Genomic DNA, 17,035 nt, shown 5'->3' on the forward strand with positions numbered 1-17,035 from the left:
TTACATGTAATGATGGGGGGATAAGGCAGGGGGAGAGAGGTAGATAGACACATTTCCTTTCTAGTTTCAGGATTTTGTCTCCTGTGTGTTCTTGAACACACAGCTTCCAGACCCTATTCATGGGAATAAAACTGGAGGGAGCAATTACTACCCAGGTTTGTATGAATCTCCCCCCCCCAACCCCCCAAACAACCAATCACAGCAGGGGAGTGCTGAAGCTGACTCTCTTATACTTCCTCTTAGCAACACTGCCCTTACTCCTCTTGAGAAGCTGACTCCTGATTCTAAAGCAGGCCACAGGATAAGGATGTGGAAGAATAATGACCTTCCCCCAACTGTCACAGTCCTGAGAGCCTAAGTCAACACTCAGTGCTCTTTCAGCGAGCCTGCTCCTGCCTGCACCTCTCTAGGTCATGGTCCTCAGCATTCAGAGTTGATTGCTACTTCCAGGGTAAGGGTGGTGTGAGCAGCTGAAGGGTAGAACATTCACCGGGACATTCCATCTAAACCTGGGGAGTTCCAGGGTGCCTGGCTGGCTCAGTCTGTGGAGCCTGCAGTTCTTGATCTTGGGGATGTGAATTCGAGCCCCTTGTTGGGTGTAGAGATTACTTAAAAAGAAAATGTTAAACAAACAAAACCCACACCCCTGTGGAGTTCCATTTCTGAAAAGTCCTTTAGTATAAAAGCAAAGGACTCTGGACCCTCCGAAATATTTATCTACCCAAGAGTGGGGATCCTCATTCTATGAAACTTTTGCTATTGGGCTTCATTACTATCTTCAGGGGACACACATGTGCAGAATCTTATGCCTTTCCTCTTGAAGGACCAACACCATTAGTCATATACACTTTAGGTCTTAGAGCCTCTGGGGTGCAAAGTGAAAGTATGATATGAGCCTTGGCAACAAAGCACACACCATGTGAAACCGGGAAGTAGCAAGGCCAACCTGTGTGAGCTATGGGAACTAAGTGTGAAAACGATATACTTTCATGTATAGAGAAAATAACATCTGAATAGCACTGTACTATATGCGAAGAGCATCGATACATACTAGCTCTGTTACCATTGTATCATTGTTGGGACAAGCCCTCTGAGCTGTACATATGAATTTGCAATGTTCTAACCTTTAATTTATTAAACAATTATTAAACTCATTTTGTGCCAGGGAAACCTACATGGATATTTCAGAGTGCTTTATAGATGCTGAAAGACTCAAAAGAAAATCCCAAATATTGAGTTTCAGTGATATTGGAGATAAATAGCCACTGGTTGTCATCACTGGTATGAGAGCAAAATATTGGCGCAAGTTTTTGGAAGGCATTGTCAGTATTTGTCAAAATTAAATGGACATACTTTTTGTCTCAGAATTTTAACCTCTAGGAATTTTTCCTATGGCAACATAGATACACTTATGCAAAAGATGTGCACAGGAATGTTTATTATAGCACAGTTTGTAACAGTGAAAAGTTGTTAACAACTTAAATTTCCACCTATAAGGAAATGATTAAATTCTGGTATTTCTAACATTGGAATACTGTCCATCCATTAAAAAGATATATGTACCCCTATGTTTATTATAGCATTATTTACAATAGCCAAAATATGGAAGCAACCTAGGTATCCATCAATGGATGAATGGATAAGGAAGGGGTGTGTGAGTGTGTGTGTGTATGTGTGTGTGTGTGTGTGTAATGGAATATTATGTGGCTATAAAAAGGGATGAGATCATGCCATTTGTGACAACATGGGCCTAGAGGGTATTATGCTAAGTGAAATAAATCAGACTAAGAAAAATACCATATGATTCCACTCATAAGTGGAATCTAAAAAATGCATAAGCAAAACGCAAAATCAGACCTATAAATAATGAAAAAAACCTAATGGTTGTCAGAAGGGTAGGAAGTGGGGGATTGGGCCAAAGGATGAAAAGGGGCCAAAGGGGAAAAGGAGATACAGACTTCCAGTTACAGAATGAAGGTCATGGAATAAGAGGTACAGCATAGGGAATAAGCCAATAATATTGTAATAGTGATGTATGATGACAGATAGATTCTACACTTGTGAACAAAGCATAATATTGTACACCTGAAACTAATGTAACATTGTGTGTCTACTAAAAAATATAGGGTAGATGTATACAGTATGTGCTAAGTGAAAAGCCTGGTTAAAAAAAAAGCAAGTTGAAAGACAAAATGTATAGGATGAGATTATGAAGAATTATTGAAAACCTGGAAACAAGAGCGTCATAGGAAGAATAGTGTCACCCTCTAGATCTCCACGTCTAATCCTCAGAATTTGTGAATGTGTTATGTTCCATGGTAAGGGGGAATTAAGTGTGGAATTGTGGTTGTTAATCAGCTGACCTTGAGATGGAGAGATTACCCTGAATTATGTCAGTGTGCTGGATGTAATCATAAAGGTCCTCATGAGAGAGAAGTTGATGTGAAGATGGAGACAGGGATATTAAAGATGTTACACTGTTGGCTTTAAAAGATGGAGGAAGGGGCCACAGACAAATGCATCTCTAGAAGCTGTAAAACACAAGGAAACAGATTCTCCTAGAGAGTGTCCAGAAGGAGCAGGTCCCTGCCAACACCTTGATTTCAGCCCGGTGGAACTGATTTTGGACTTCTGATCTCCAGAGCTGTGAGAAAATAAATATGTGTTTTTAAAGCCACAACAGTTTGTGATGATTTATTATAACAGCACTAAGAAACTAATACTAAGGGAAAAGATGATTACTTGATGCTTTAATGTCACCTTAAGAGCATTTTCTAACAGGCCTGAGGGTCATCTGCCTCTCTACATCTAGAGAATTATAATTTGGCACAAGTGATTAGGGTTCAGTCATTTTACAAATCTATAAAACTGACAAAATGCAACAAGATTTTCTATCCACCTAAAGCATGATGTTGGTCCTTAATGCCTTGTAGGACATTAACCAGCTTTAATTCTAACTTAGCAATATGATTTTAGTATTATTTTAACATTTCTTTGTTTTTAAACTGACTATAAAATACCAGTCCTCGGGCGCCTGGGTGGCTCAGTGGGTTAAGCCTCTGCCTTCGGCTCAGGTCATGATCTCAGAGTCCTGGGACCGAGCCCCACATCAGGCTCTCTGCTCAGCAGGGAGCCTGCTTCCTCCCCTCTCTCTCTGCCTGCCTCTCTGCCTACTTGTGATCTCTCCCTCTCTCTCTGTCAAATAAATAAATAAAATCTTAAAAAAAAAAACAGTCCTCATATCCTCTTTAGAGTTAACTTTACCATCTTGCTGGTTTCCTCCTTTGTGAGTTAAAATTAAACTTTGACACATGCTCACTCTCTATTTGGATGAAACTTAAAAAAAAAACACATTCTGAGAATCATATTTTAACAGGATCCTATTTTTGTAAAAACAAAACAAACAATATGGTAGTTGGGGGAGCAAGAGAAAAATGCTCCAAATTCTTTACAGCAGCACTCTGGTTGGGAGCGTGGTTTGAGGGGGATTTCTTCAGTGTTAGATGGTTTGCAATACTTAAATTTTATATGAGTTTACATGGTATTTGCAATCAGAAAATATATTTAAAAAGCAAATACATGTAAAAAATTATTCATACACAGTGTCTGCCTTCAAATTTAAGATCTGATTGGAAAGAGAGACATGTATTGCATACAACTAACTAGAAATACGAGGCAAATTATGATAGGTGCCCTTGAAAGACATGGGCTTCTTGAGCGCTTATTAGATACAAAGGTCTATATTGGTTCATTTACATAATTTCATTTCATCATCATCATGATCCTCTGAGGTAGATGCTATCTCCATTTTTCAGATGAAGAAACTGAAGCCGGATGACTACCCAAGGTCACACAACTAATAAGGGGAAAGAGCCAGAATTTAATCTCTGGTCTTTCTGATTCCAAAGTTTATATTCTTTCCGGTCTACCACACTGCCTCCCATAGATGTTGGGTCGCATGGTCTGGACTGGGTAGGACTGAAGAAGGTGGGTATTTATACTCTTTTTTTTTGCTCTTTAAGTGGGGCAGGTGCATTCACATATAACAGTAGGGAACAGGCAAAGGTCCCCTATCTCTAATATTTACCCAACTAGCCTATGGCTTAGCCTGCTCTAATATAGTTCCCAGCCATCCATATGTGCTCATTTTTTTTTTAATTTGACAGAGAGAGATCACAAGCAGGCAGAGAAGCAGGCAGAGAGAGAGAGGGGAGGAAGCAGGCTCCCCGAGGAGCAGAGAGCCCGACACGGGGCTTGATCCCAGGACCCTGGGATCATGACCTGAGCCGAAGGCAGAGGCTTTAACCCACTGAGCCACCCAGGCACCCCCATCCATATGTGCTCATATTCTTTGCTTTAGGCTCTAGTCCCTCCTGGCTTTCTTGACATAATTTGTTTGGCTCTGATTTTCTGGTTTACTCAACCTCTGCCTGCCTCACCCGGCTCTCCAATTTGCTCTTCCCCATTGGATTGGCTTGCTTGCCAATGAGACATTCCTCTCACCAGCCTCAGCCCTAGGTACCCACACCTGTTAGGCAAGCTCCCTTGTCTTCCAGCCAGGAGAGTAGGATTGAACAGGCATAGGTCAGAAAACTAGGCTATCCCTGGGAGTGGCATGGAAGAATCATGTGCTTGGGGCCAAGCCAGGAATTCAGTGCCAGAGAAGAAAAGAGTATTTGAGAATGAAGTTGAAGATGGGATTTGAAGGATGAGGAAGTAAATAACAGGGCACATCTAAAATCTACAGTTGTAGCCTGGCCTGGACACCAGTGAAACATTGGGCACCAAGGAAAGGAAAGAAGGAACGCATATGCTTGACGCTAAGTGAATACTTCTGCGTGAGGTTTGGGGTTTTATTGCTTACTTATTGGAGTCTGCTTCTGCTTGGACTTTCCCTGTAATAACTGGCGGTGTCAGGCTATGAGATCTAAGCAAAGCGCTGTGGGAACACTGAGGAAAGAGAGATTCTAGTTCTGACTGAGGAGCTGAGGAAAGGTCTGCAGAAGATGGGAGATTTGAACTAAGCCTTGAAGGACAAGTAGGGTTGCCATTGGTGGTGGATGGGGATGTATTTTAGCAGAGGGAACATTCCAAGCAAAGACACACAGGTATCAAGGTTCACATGGACATATATGTTCACCGAACAGCAGTCACACCCTCCCAACACTCCCAACCCCTGGCAACCACTGATCTGTTCTCTGTCCCTATAGTTTTGTCTTTTTGAGGCTGTCATATAAATGGAATCATAGGGAACACAACCTCTAGAAGGTTTTTGAGCATTGTAGTGACACAGAGGTATTTCAGGAAGATCAGTTCGGTGTTTGTGTGAAGGATGGATTAGAGTAGGGTAAAACTAGAAGCCAGGAAACCAGCTGCAAGAGTTCAAACCAGAGATGACCATTCCTTTGGCACATGTGGTACATATTCATTAAAAGGCTGATTGTGGTTAATGAAACAGCTGTGGGAAGAAAATGGCACTAAACTAGGTCATGTTTTATATCTACAATGTTTTGATGTACTTTAGTATAGATTACCCAAAGGATATAATGGTACACACACACACAAAGACAAACAAACTGAACAAAACAAAAACAGGCCATGAAAGAACACATGTAGTATTGTTCAAATGTCTTTTTTTTTTTAAAGACATGGATCCGTTTTCAGACAAAAATGTCTAGAAGGTGTCAAATATACACTAAGGCCTTAATTTGTTATTTCTGCATGGTGGAATTAGAGGTGACAATTTTCTTCTTTAGAATATTCTACATTTCCAAAGCCCTGTTTCCTCTCCTCCTTCTCCTCTTCCCCCACCCTGATGCCTTGAGAATAGGTAGAAGAATAGGTAGGATAGATACAGGGTTTTTTTGTTCATTTGTACTATTCGGAATAATTATAGTATGTGGCAGACATGATACATTTTAATCAGTTATTATTTCTGTGTTATGAGAGAGTTGAGGTACTGTAATGAAGTGACTTGGCCAGGATCACATAGATAATTAAGGGCAAATCAGAACGGAAGCCAGCGTTCATACCCCTACTTCAGATTTAAACAACAACAACAACAACAACAACAACACACCTCTCTCTTATGAAAATGTTCAAACCATGTACCATGTACCATCACCCAGCTTCAACAATTATCATTTTGCCATTCTTATTTTAGCTAGCCCCCAGTCTTTTTTCAACTGGCTGGAGGACTGTATTTTTTTTCGATTATTTTTTATTGAGGTATAATTAATATAAAGTGTTCTATGAGTTTCAGGTGTACAATATAATGACTCAACATTTCTATACATTACATCTCTTAATCGCCTTTATCTATTTTACCCCTTTCCTCACCCATCTCCCCTCTGACAACCACCAGTTTGTTCTCTGCATTTAAGAGTCTGAAATGTCTTTTTTTCCCTTTGTTCATTTGTTTTATTTTCTTAAATTCCACATATAAAAAGCATATGGTATTTGTCTTTCTCTAACTTATTTCACTTAGCATTATACCCTCTGGATCCATCCATGTTGTTGCAAATGGCAAGATGTCATCTTTTTATGGTTGAGTAATATTCCATTGTGTATACATGTATGTGTGTGTGCTACATATATGTATGTATATATACCACATCTACATGTATACATGTATGTGGTATATATACATACCACATCTTTATCCACTCATCTATGGTTGGACACTTGGGTTACTTCCATATGTTGGCTATTGTAAATAATGCTGCAATAAACATTGGAGTGCATATATCTTTTTGAATCAGTGTTTCTGTTTTCTTTGGGTAAATACCCAGTAGTGGGATCATATCATAATTCTATTTTTATTTTATTTTTTAAAAGATTTTATTTATTTATTTGACAGACAGATCACAAGTAGGCAGAGAGGCAGGCAGAGAGAGAGGAGGAGGAGGCAGGCTTCCTGCCGAGCAGAGATCCCGATGCGGGGCTCGATCCCAGAACCCTGAGACCATGACCTGAGCCGAAGGCAGAGGCTTTAACCCACTGAGCCACTCAGGTGCCTCCATAATTCTATTTTTAATTTTCTGAGCAACCTCCACACAGTTTTTCACAGTGGCTGCACCAATTTGGCTGGAGGATTTTAAGGAAAATTTTACAATACTTACTTTGGCATGCAATCTATAACTGGAAAGGACATCAAGAAATACACAGAATCACTATGCTATCATCATATTCAACAAGATGGATACTAATTTCTTTCTTTTTTTTAAAAGATTTTATTTATTTATTTGACAGACAGAGATCACAAGTAGGCAGAGAGGCAGGCAGAGAGAGACAAGAGGAAGCAGGCTCCCTGCGGAGCAGACAGCCCGACGTGGGGCGCGATCCCAGGACTCTGGGATCATGACCTGAGCCGAAGGCAGAGGCTTTAACCCACTGAGCCACCCAGGCGCCCCGGATACTAATTTCTTAATTCCTTTTTAAAAAGACTTTATGTATTTGACAGAGAGAGCGAGATAGAACAAGCAGGGGGAGAGGCAGGCAGAGAGAGAGGGAGAAGCAGACTCCCCATCGAGCAGGGAGCCCGAGGTGGAACTCAGTCCCAGGACCCTGGCATCATGACCTGGGCTGAAGGCAGATGGTTAACTGACTGAGCCACCCAGGCACCCCTAATTTCTTAATTCGTAGTTCATATTCAAATTTTCTCAATTGTTTTCAAGATGTCTTTCTACAGCTGACTTATTCAGATCAGGATCCGAACAAGATCCACCCACTGCACTTGGTTAATCGATTTTTTAAGTGTCTCTTATTTTATAATTGTCTGCTACCACCCCCCTCCTTTTTTGTCACTGAGTTGTTGAAGAAACTGGGTCATTTTTTCTGTAGACTGTCCTGCACTCTGGATTTAGCCAACTGCTTCCTTATGATATTGTTTAACTTGCTCCTCTGTCCACTGTATTTCCTATGAACCAATAGATTGAGAGGTTTGAGTAGAATCAGTGTCAATTTTTAGACATGATATCTGATGGATGGTGCTATTTAATTCCTCCTGCATCCCATGAAGTGCATTATGTCTGCATATCTCATTTTGACTGATGCTAAAATTGGTCAGTAGAGTTCAGATGATGCCAGCTTATCTCCCCATTCTAAAGACTTCCATCAAACTTTTACCTAATAATCATCACCTAGATCCGTTATTTTATTATGGAATCGCAAAATGATTTTTCTAATGCTAACGTTTCTTCCATGTTTATTAGCTGGAATTCTTCCATAAATAAGAATTCCCTCTAATCAGCTGTTGCTTACTTTGAGACACAATTCATACAGGAAAGGCAGGATAAAAGCTGCATTTTCCCCCCTCTTTATCAGTGTTCTGAGTAGTAAGCTGATGTCTTAGCAATCTCCAGTAATGATCAACAAAGGTTTCTTGCCCTTAGCATCATTATGAACTCATATATTTTTATATGTTTGATATGCTTCAATCCAATGTGGTCATTTTTCAAGAAAGTTTTTATTTTAGACCAATTTTAGACTTACAAAAAATTGCAAAGATAATACAGAGTTCTCATATACCGCTCACTTATTTTCCTGTCTTCTTAATATCTTACAGTGCTATGATATATTTTTCACAACTAAGAAACCAATATTGGTACACTGTTATTAATTAAACTCCATAGTTTATTCAGATTTCAGTAGCTTTTTACTAATGCCCTTTACGTCCCAGGATCCCACCCAGGATACCACATAACATTTAACTGTCACATCTCCCTTAGCATTCTCAGGTTTATGACAGTTTGGTCCAGGTCTTTTCTTTGTTGGGAGGATTTTGATTACTGATTCAATATCTTTACTTGTTATAGGTATGTTCATATTTCCTATAGCATTTTGAGTCAGTTTTGTAGTTTGTGTGTTTCTAGGAACTTGTCCATTTCATCTATGTCATCTAATTTGTTGCCTATAATTGTTCATTAAATACTCTTACAATTCTTTCAATTTTCTATATAGTTGGTTGTAATGTCCCCACTTTAACTTGTGATTTTAGTGATTTGAACCCTCTCTCTTAGTTTTTTTTTTTTTTTTTTGTCAGTCTAGCCTGAAGGCTTGGCAATTTTGTTGTTTTAAAAGAACCAACTTTTGATCTTGTCAATCCCCTTCATTGTTTCTCTGTTCTCTATTTTGTTTTCACTCTAATATTTATTTCCTTCCTTCTATTAACTTTAGGTTTAACTTGCTCTTCTTTTTCTAGTTCCTTAAGGTGTAAAGCTAAGGTTATTGATTTAGAATCTTTTTTAAAAAAGATTTTATTTATTTATTTGACAGAGACTGAGAGAGGGAACACAAACAGGGGGAGTGGGAGAGGGAGAAGCAGGCCTCCTGCTGAGCAGGGAGCCTGATGCAGGGCTTGATCCCAGGACCCTGGGATCATGACCTGAGTGGAAGGCAGACGCTTAATGACTGAGCCACTCAGGCACCCCAGAATCTTCTTTTTTAAAATATAATTATTTACAGCTATAATTTTCCCTCTTTGCATTGTATTTCCTGCATTCCATAAGTCTGGGTAGATTATATTTTAATTTTCATTTGTCTCAAAGTGTTTTCTAATTTCACTTGTAATTTCTCTTTGACCTATTGGTTGTTTAAGAGTGTGTTGTTTAATTTCCAAATATTTATCAATTTTCCAGTTTTCCTTTTTTTTATAACTTTTAGTTTCCACATCTAATTAGATAAGATACTTTGTATGATTTTGATCATTTAAAACTTATTGAGATTTGTTTTGTGACCTAACATATGACCTATTCTGAAAAATGTGTACTTCTGAAGAATGTGTATTCTATTGTTGTTGAGTGGATGTTCTATATATTTCTCAGAGGTTTAGGTGGTTTATAATGCTGTTTAAGTCCTCTGTTTCTTTACTGGTCTCCTGTCTAGTTGTTCTCCCCATTATTAAAAGTGGGGTATTGAATGTAACCGTCCCTCAGAACAAGGTACTGCTTAAAATATAACCCATGAGAAATTATACTAGTTACCAAGCATGCTTAGATATAGCCTTAAGAAAAAACATGTACTGGCAACAGGCCTCTGGGGGAGAGGACGATGTATGTCCTTGAAGCTGAGCTGCTGGGGATGCCCGGCTCACTTAGGGCAGAATGCCGCCTGCTTCATTTTTCCATTATCCCCCCTTCCCCAGAGAGCATCAGCAGTTAAACAATCCTTTAGTTTGGGCTTGTTCACTGTAGGTCATGTACTACGTGACCAGACGTATTTTGCCTTTCTTCTTACGTATCTACACGACTCATGGTCAATGTGTAATCTACTCCAGCTTCTTTGTTGGTTGTTACTCACTTCCTAATAAATATGAGACTGAGGGGGCGCCTGGGTGGCTCAGTGGGTTAAAGCCTCTGCCTTCGGCTAGGGTCATGATCCCAGGGTCCTGGGATAGAGCCCCGAATCGGGCTCTCTGCCCAGTGGGGAGTCTGCTTCCCTTCCTCTCTCTCTCTGCCTGTCTCTCTGCCTACTAGTGATCTGTCAAATAAATAGATAAAATCTTTTATAAATAAATAAATAAATAAATAAATAAATAAATAAATAAGAGACTGAGGAGTTGTTTGGGGCGACAGTCTTTACTACTGTCATCCCTGCTCCCTTTTTCTTGCAGCTGACTTGTTTGTGCCTCATTCTTCTCCCGTGCCCTGTCAGGAGGCGCCAGTTGAAATCTCCAACTATTATTGTAGAACTATTTTTCCCTTCCATTTATGTTAGTTTTCATTTCATATATTTTGAGGTCTCTGTTGTTAGTCATAAAGGTTTATAAGTTTTATATCTTCTAGATGGGTAAACCACTTTGTTAATATATAATGTTCTTTGTGTCTTGTAGCAATTGTTGATCTTAAAGTCTTTTTTGTCTAATATTAGTCTAGCCTTCCCAGCTCTCATTTTGTAATTATTAGAGTGAAATATTTTTCCATCCTTTTTATTTCAACCTATTTGTGTCTTCTAACTTAAAGTGAGTCTCTTGTGGGGTGTCTGGGTGGCTCAGTTGGTTGAGTATCCGACTCTTGATCTTGGCTCAGGTCTTGTGAGTTCTCAGGTTTGTGAATTCAGGCCCCGTGTTAGGCTCTGTGCTGAGTGTGGAGCCTACTTGGAAAAACAAATAAAGTGAGTCTCTTGTAAACAACATATAGTTGGATCATGTTTTTTTTTTTTTTTATCCACTCTGCCAATCCCTACCTTTTAATTGGTGAGTTCATTCCATTTACTTTATGGATATTGTGTTTGATATTTTATAGTATACTTATCTGATTCTCTTCTCATTTCTTTTTCTGTATTTTGTTTTTTAGTTTTTTTTCTTAGTAGTTATCCTGGGGATTACAATTATCATCTTAACTTTATAACAAATAAGTTTGAATTAATACTAAGTGAGTTTCAATAGTATACAAAAACTCTGCTCCTATGCAGCCCCATCATCCCCTCTTTATGGTGTCATTGTCACAAATTATCTCTATACATTGTGTTTTGCTTATGTAGATTTATAATTGTTTTATGCATTTGCATTTTGAATCATATAGGAAAAAAAGGAGTCCCATATCTGAATAATAGGTGTTCTAGTCAGAGAGGAGAAGACAAAATGAAGGGAATAAAGTTTTTAATATATTAATTCCAGAAATTTTCCTCAAAACTGAAGTTCATGAATTTCCAGGTCGAAAGATCCCATGAGCAATGAAAATGGACCCACACCAAGACACACCTTCATAAAATGTGTCCACATTGGGTTAAAAGGGAGATTCTACAAGCTCCCAATGGTAAAAGCAGGTCACATATAATGGATCAAGAATCAGAATGGCTTTGGATTTTGTAATATTAACAATGTATACTAGGACATAATTAGAAATGTCTTCAAAATTTTGAAGAATAATTACTTTCAACCTTGAGTTCTATACCAGCCAAGCTGTCAATCAAGTGTAAGGATAGAATAAAGACTTTTGCAGACAAGCAAAGTTTACCAAAAATTTAATCCTCATGCACCTCTTGGTTAAAACAAGATTTTAAAACCAAGAAAGAGGAAAGGTTTGGTTTACTGGGGAAAGGATCCAGCATAAGAAAGAGCCAAAAAAGAAGCTCCAGAATTATGGTGAAGGGAGGTTTGAGGGTGACAACTGCACATCAGGAAGAAATAGAGGGTGACAAGCTCATTCAGGTCACAAAGGATTAGAAGAGATATCTGTGATATCTGATAACCCTGAACACATTAAGGAGATGGAAGTAACTGATGAGGAGTTTAAAACTGAATTTCTGCTAAGTAAATAGAAAACTATTTAAAGAAAAAAAATATTAGCTCCAGGAAAAAACACTAAGTTGTGTGAGTAAAGAAAAGTTATTTGTGATACTTCATGGCTCAGCTATGAATAAAGTTTACTGGACCAACTATAAACACTGAATAGTAGTCCAACCAAATTACGACATGCCCATATTGGAAGAATATAGGGAGATGACGAGTCTTTGGGTGCAGTGGGGAGCAGGGTGTGTGGGTAGGTAGGTCAATAGACAATGTCAGAAACTTAAAGAAGTAGCAATAAAATAATGTTATTTAGAGAACCAAGGTAAATACCGAAAGAATCAGCTAAAAGAGTTGAAAGCTCTTGCCCCTGTGAGAAAAGGGAAATTATGGGGAAAGAAAAAGAGAGCACTGTTTTCATAACAAAACTCACAGAACTATTTAACTCTATAAATTATAATGTAGAAATTTGATAAAAATAAAACAAAAAAGCAATGCATGCTCATTATAAAATTTTAGCAACTTCAGAAAAATAAAAATAAACAAACTAATGAAGAAACTCACTTATCGATAGCCACACTTAATATGTTGCTATGTTTCCTTTCAGGTGTCTTTACATGCCAAATTTTACATAACAGTGATTACACTGTAGCTTGTTTTTTTTCTCCATTAACTTATAGCATATACATTTTCCTGTTACATTCTTTGAAAGAGCTCTGTAATGTTCCACTAATGTAGTATACTATAATTGACTATTTTCTGCTATTGAGCATTTAGACTGTTTCCTTTTGGTGGGAGGCACTATAGCTAATGCTTCAATGAACAATGAACCTCTTGATTAATAAACCTTTTTTCTGTACTTCACATTATTTCCCTAGTACATATTCTGAAGACTGATATTATGAACTGAATCTTACGTTGTAGCCCTAATCGCTCCCCCAATGCAACTGTATTTAAGATAGGGCCTATAAGGAGGTAAAAAACATTAAGTGAGATTATATGAATGGGACCTTAATCCAGTAGGGCTGGTGTCCTTAAAAGAGGAGGAAGAGAGGGGGCACTGGGTGGCTCAGTCGGTTAAGTGTCTGCCTTCAGCTCAGGTCATGATCCCAGGGTCCTGGAATCAAGCCCGCATTTGGAGGGGGGGGGGGGGTCCCTGCTCAGCGGGGAGTCTGCCTCTCCCTGGCCCCTCCCCCACTCGTGTGTGTGTGTGTGTGTGTGTGTGTGTGTGTGCGCGCGCGCGCTTTCTCTCTCACTCTCTCTCGAATAAATAAATAAAAATCTAAAAAAAGGAGGAAGAGACACCACAGTTCTCACCACAGTTCTCTCTCTCCCTGTCTTCCCCCCCCTCTTTCCCTCTCTCCCTCCTCTAGCTCTCTCTCACTTCCTGTTTCTGTGTGCAAAGAGGAAAGGCCACATGAGGATGGTAGAGGGAGAAGGTATCTCTCTGCAAGCCAGGCAGAGAGCTCTCACCAGAAACCAATCCTGAGGGCACCTTAATCGTGGACTTCCAGCCTCCAGAACTGTGAGAAGAGAAATTTCTGTTGTTTAAGCCACCCAGTCTGTGTTGTTTTGTGAAGGCAGCCCATGAAGACTGAAACACATACTTACTTTTTATTTTAATGCAGATTAAAGGAGCGCACTTGTGAGGAGCACAAGATGTTCTATAGAAGTGTGGACTCACTCTGTTGTACACTGAAACTAATATTACACTGTCTGCTCACTAAGTGCAATTTAAATAAAAGCGTAAAAAAACAAAACACCCATGCCAGAATGTCGATGTTCCTGGGGAAGACTAACACAAGGGGCTGCTGTTGCCAGACACTCATGTCCCAAGATTACTTAATTTGATATGCTGCTTTCTTTACAATGAAGTGAAGTCCTGGCGCCTGGAGGTCGAACTAGCTGCAGCTAATTAGGGATTGGCAGAGCTTCTGGAAGTTACAGACACCCCACAGTACCGAGTTAATAAATGTCAAAATAGGAGCACCTGGGTGGCTCAGTCAGTTAAGCTTAGGTCAGCTTAGGTCATGATCCCGGGGTCCTGAGATCAAGTCCAGGGTGGTACTCCCTGTTCATCGGGGAGTCTGCCCCTGCCTCTCACCTCTCTCAAATAAATAGGTAAAATCTTAAAAAAATAAATGCCAAAACAGGGGCGCCTGGGTGGCTCATTGGGTTGAGCGTCTCCCTTTGGCTGGGGTTGTGTTTCCCGTGTCCTGGGATTGGGCCCTGCTTCCCGGGGCTCCGGCGGCTCCCTGCTCCGTGGGGAGAGCCTGTTTCTCCCTCTCCCTGCCGCCCGCCACCCACCTCCCTGCAGCCCCGGCTCGTGTCCTCTCTCTCGCTATTTCTCTCTCAAATAAATCAAACCTTAAAAAAAATGCCAAAACAACCATTAACAACTCTGGGAATTATTTTTTTTTTAAAGATTTTATTTATTTATTTGACAGAGAGAGATCACAAGCAGGCAGAGAGGCAGGTAGAGAGAGAGGAGGAAGCAGGCTCCCTGCTGAGCAGAGAGCCCGATGCGGGGCTCGATCCCAGGACCCTGAGATCATGACCTGAGCCGAAGGCAGCGGCTTAACCCACTGAGCCACCCAGGCGCCCCAACAACTCTGGGAATTATTAAGATATTGTAGCAATATTTTGTTTTTGCTTAGTGAGTTGTATAAATTATTTATCGGTGTGAATAAACATTGCTGGTTCCTTCTGTTCAAAATATGTCCTGACTCTACCCTTTCTTCCTACCTCAACTGTCTTGACCCTAAACCAATCCACTCTGGTCACAGCCCCCTCTCTCAAAATTTGTCCTTTGCATCAGTACCAGAGTGTACTTATTAAAAAATAGAAGACAGATCCTAACACTTCCCTGCTCAAAACTGCTTTCTATCACATTTAAAATAAAATTCCAACTCCTTTCTATGTTATATTGTGTATGTGCAATGTTTTCTATTGTCTATGATTTACTTCAAAACACTTCAGTATCAGCTGTGCAATATACCTTATTTATTTGAAGATACATTTTTTCAGGTTTTATCACCTCTAAAATTGGGGTGAATGTACTATTAATGGCATGACATAGCTTAAATGAAAGCAGTATTTCTTTCTTGGTGCACAAAAGAATGATGGGTCTTACAATCTATGACGTCGTGGATTCATAGAATCAATGATTTAATGAAGTGGGATATCAAGCTATAAAATGGCCTTTTGAAATACTGGTCTAGGTGGGGGCAGTGGAGGTAGGAAGAAGGGGTGGATTTAATATTTATTTTGGGTTTTTTTTTTAAACACACTATCATAGTCACCATAACTATTTTTATTACATTCCAGTAATCAGACACAGTACAGCTCATGACAAAAATACTACAAATTTCAGATCACCTTATAGCACATATTCCTATAAACATTTAAAAATTAATTTTAGTTAGAGGCACTTGGGTGGCTCAGTGGATTAAGTGTCTGCGTCTGGCTCCAGTCATGGTCCTGGGGTCCTGGGATCCAGCCCCTTATTAGGCTCCCTGCTCAGGGAGGAGCCTGCTTCTCCCTTTCCCTTTGCCTGCCCCTCTGCCTGCTTGTGCTCTCTGTCAAATAAATAAATACATCTTTTTTAAAAAGTTGATTTTAATTAAAAGAGCAGACATTTTAACATTCAATGTTTGATATGACCAACATTCCTAGGTCAGCACAAAAAAATGCTGGAAAACAACTGAATCACACTGCATATGTCCTACGAAAGAGAAAGCACAAGATACAAAATGTGCAGGCTTCTGCTTACAATATACAAAAATAACTAAAATACATTCCAGGTAAACATGTTAATATATATTTTGGAGTGGAGGAGAAACAGGCAACATTTTTCATACTTATAAACAATTTACAGAACTCATTGTAAATTAGTTTTAATCCACACTCTGGGGGGTGATTAACATTTGAATTATCCTATTCAGGGAGAGACACTCAGGAGTGTTTAGTTAGCACTTAAAAGATTCTACTGGGAATGGGTGGGGCCACCTGGGTGACTCGGTCTGTTGTGCCTCTGCCTTCTGCTCAGGTCCTGAATCCCAGGGTCTTGGAATCGTCCCACATCCGGCTCCTTGCTGAGCGGGGAACCTGCTTCTCCCTCTGCCTGCCGCTCTCCCTGCTTGTGCTCTCTCTGACAAATAAATAAAATCTTTAAAAAAGATAAAAGATCCTACTCAGGTATCCTTAACCCAATGGCAGCTACACCCAGATGTTCATCTTTTCCTATCTGAACTTGTGGTAAAGCAGGAGTATTTAAACTTTCTTTGTGCCATGGGCCTCTTTGGCCAACTGGTGAGCCCTTTCCAGAGACATCTTTTTATTTTACTTTTACTTTTTAAATTTAAATTCAACTAATTAACATGTAATGTATTATTGGTTTCAGAGCTACAGGCCTGTGATTCATCAGTCTTATACAATACCCAGTGCTCATTACATCACATGCCTTCCTTAATGTCCATCAGTCAGCTACCCCATTCCCCCAACTCCCTCGTCTCTAGCAACTCTCACTTTGTTTCCTATGATTAAGAGTCTCTCCAATGGTTTGTCTCCTCTGGTTTCATCTTGTCTTACTTTTTCCTCTCTTCCCCTGTGATCCTCTGTTTTCTCAAATTCCACTTATGAATGAGATCATATGATAATTATCTTTTTCTGATTGACTTATTTCACTTAGCATAATACCCTCTACTTCCATCCACGTCGTTGCAAATGGCAAGATTTCATTCTTTTTGATGGCTGCATAATATTCCATCGTGTGTGTGTGTGTGTGTGTGTGTGTGTGTGTGTGTG

The 17,035-nt window shown here is 39.6% G+C and overlaps 1 protein-coding gene across 4 annotated transcripts in view; it reads left to right on the plus strand.

Moving 5' to 3' along the window:
- XKRX (XK related X-linked) overlaps positions 1-13,629 on the plus strand; it is a 28,577-nt gene extending 14,948 nt beyond the window's left edge. For 2 of the 4 annotated variants that reach the window (XR_007124826.1, XR_007124827.1), the window contains one exon: positions 65-1,591. The gene's annotated coding sequence lies outside the window, so the exon portion shown is untranslated. Of the gene's footprint in view, positions 1-64; positions 1,592-13,602 lie in introns of those variants that run through there. The other 2 variants (XR_007124830.1, XR_007124829.1) reach the window with 2 other exon arrangements.
- Positions 13,630-17,035: the final 3,406 nt, after the last annotated feature.

This window comes from Lutra lutra, chromosome X (genome assembly GCF_902655055.1).
Source record: "Lutra lutra chromosome X, mLutLut1.2, whole genome shotgun sequence".
Lineage (NCBI taxonomy): Eukaryota > Metazoa > Chordata > Mammalia > Carnivora > Mustelidae > Lutra > Lutra lutra.